Source organism: Octopus bimaculoides, chromosome 6 (assembly GCF_001194135.2).
Source record: "Octopus bimaculoides isolate UCB-OBI-ISO-001 chromosome 6, ASM119413v2, whole genome shotgun sequence".
Lineage (NCBI taxonomy): Eukaryota > Metazoa > Mollusca > Cephalopoda > Octopoda > Octopodidae > Octopus > Octopus bimaculoides.
This window is the reverse complement of record NC_068986.1, coordinates 88,690,582-88,693,010: the sequence shown is the minus strand read 5'-3', so window position 1 is coordinate 88,693,010 and position 2,429 is coordinate 88,690,582. Positions and strand designations below refer to the sequence as shown.

The 2,429-nt window shown below is 40.3% G+C and overlaps 1 protein-coding gene across 1 annotated transcript in view; it reads right to left on the bottom strand.

The window, feature by feature from the left end:
• LOC106880281 (tyrosyl-DNA phosphodiesterase 1) overlaps positions 1-2,429 on the bottom strand; it is a 337,910-nt gene that overhangs the window by 5,256 nt on the left and 330,225 nt on the right. The window lies entirely within an intron of this gene.

Sequence of the window (2,429 nt, the reverse complement as noted above, 5' to 3'; positions counted from 1 at the left end):
TATATATATATATATATATGTATATATAATTTTTTTTATGCACCCCTTTTAAAGCCTAGCCAGGCTCATGGGCCCGGTTTTCTGGTTTCTATGGCGTATGTGTCCTCCCCCCAGCTGGACGGGACGCCAGTCTATCGCAGCTTTACTCAATAAACAGGAAGAAAGAGTGAGAGAAAGTTGGGGCGAAAGAGTACAACAGGGGTCACCACCACCTCCTGCCAGAGCCTCATGGAACTTTAGGTGTTTTTGCTCAATAAACACACACAATGCCCGGTCTGGGAATCGAAACCACAATCCTCTGACCGCAAGTCCATTGCCCTAACCACTGGGCCATTGCACCTATATATAAATAATGTATGTATGTATGTATGTATGTATGAGTGTATACTAGTGTGTGCCAGTGTCTAGATATCACATGTGATATTTGTAAATAAGTATCATTTTCATACAAGTAAGGTTGTTCATTTCCAGTCTTCTGCATAAAACATGTCTAACTACGAGGAAAATATTACCTTGCATGGAAACAGGTGAGGGCTAGTGACAGGAAAGACATCTAGCCATAAAATATTTACCTCAACAAATTCTATCTGTCCATGCGAGTATGGAAAAGCAGACATTAAATGGTGATGATTATATCATCATCATCATCATCATCATCATTTAACACCCATTTCCCATGCTACCATGGGTTGGGCAGTTTGATAGGAAGTGGCAAGTCAAAAGACTACACCAAGCCCTGCTGTCTGTTTTGGTAAGGTTTGGTACAATCTTATAATGAGCTTCCATCCTGTTTTTACATTACATATTCTGTAGTCTGGCTGACTGTTGGGGCACCACTGGTGACTTTGTGACCAGCTCCCTCCACATGTCTCCATCTTCTGCCTCTCGCACTGCATCTCTCATCTTTAGGCCTGTCCACTCAGAGATGTTGTTTTCCCATCTCTTTTCCTGTCTACCTCTGCATCTCTCACCTTTGACTGTTCTCTGAAGGATTGTTTTGGCCATCCCTGATGAGCGGGTGACATGCCCAAACCACCTGAGCTTGCATTTCTTTACTGTAGCAATAGGGTCCTCATAGGAGCCTATTGCCTGCCTTATTCTTTTTACTTCCTCATTTCTGACACAATCTCTGTATGATATTCCCAAAAGTGTCCATCTTGTTTACAGTTACCAATTTCACTCCCAAGGCTCAGTTGGCCCAAAGTACCATTCAGTGAAATAGAAGTCAAGACTACATGTAACAAAGTAAACTCCAGATCCATACAGTTATCAATCTGAAACAGAAAAAGAGAAGGACACATTGACTGATATAGTCCTAGATATAATGTCTAAAGCTGTAAGACAGGATGGTCGTGACCAAGATCATCTTATCACCTTAGATCAAAGCCCTGCTCAATCTTACACACACACACACACACACACACAGAAAAGACTTATAGACAACAAGCCTAAGCAATCTAGCATTGTCAGGTGATAGCAACAAAAAAAAAAAAAGATGCAGAAAACAAAGTTGGGTTTCAAATCCCAGGTTGACAAGTGAGAATTCATGTTGTTTAGCTATCCAGTTTCAGTGACTTGGAAGACACTGGCTATGTCATAAAAATATCCTGCTGAGCCAATCACTTAACGAGTTAAGCTCCTGGATTAACATGGCAAACTACTATTAACGGGGTTTGCCATTTGCGAGGAGATGGGGAGGGAGAGGTGTTTTTTTTAAGGCTTCAAGTGTCACAGCAAATGGAAAACCTCAAAAATAAATAAATAAGTATGAAGTTATGTATAAAGAAGATACATTTAATGAAGATATTTCTATTTGTATGTGTCTGTGTATGTAAGTATCTATCAGTGTAAATTTGTGTGTGTGTGTGTGTTGTGTGTGTGTGTGTGTGTGAACATGCACGTGTGTTTACATATTCTTTTATTCTTTTATTTGTTTCAGTCATTTGACTGCGGCCATTGATTAATATACACTCTTTACTCTTTTACTTGTTTCAGTCATTTCACTGTGACCATGCTGGAGCACCGCCTTTAGTGAGCAAATCAACCCCAGGACTTATTCTTTGTAAGCCTAGTACTTATTCTATCGGTCTCTATTGCCAAACTGCTAAGTTACGGGGATGTAAACACACCAGCACTGGTTGTCAAGCGATGGTGGGGTTGGGCAAAAACAGACACACAAATACACACACACAAACATATATATATACATATATATATATATATACGACGGGCTTCTTTCAGTTTCCATCTAGCAAATCCACTCACAAGGCTATAGTAGAAGACACTTGCCCAAGGTGCTATGCAGTGGGACTGAACCTGGAACCATGTGGCTGGGAAGCAAGCTTCTTACCACACAGCAACTCTTGCGACACACACACACACACACACACACACACACACATATATATATATATATATATATATATATA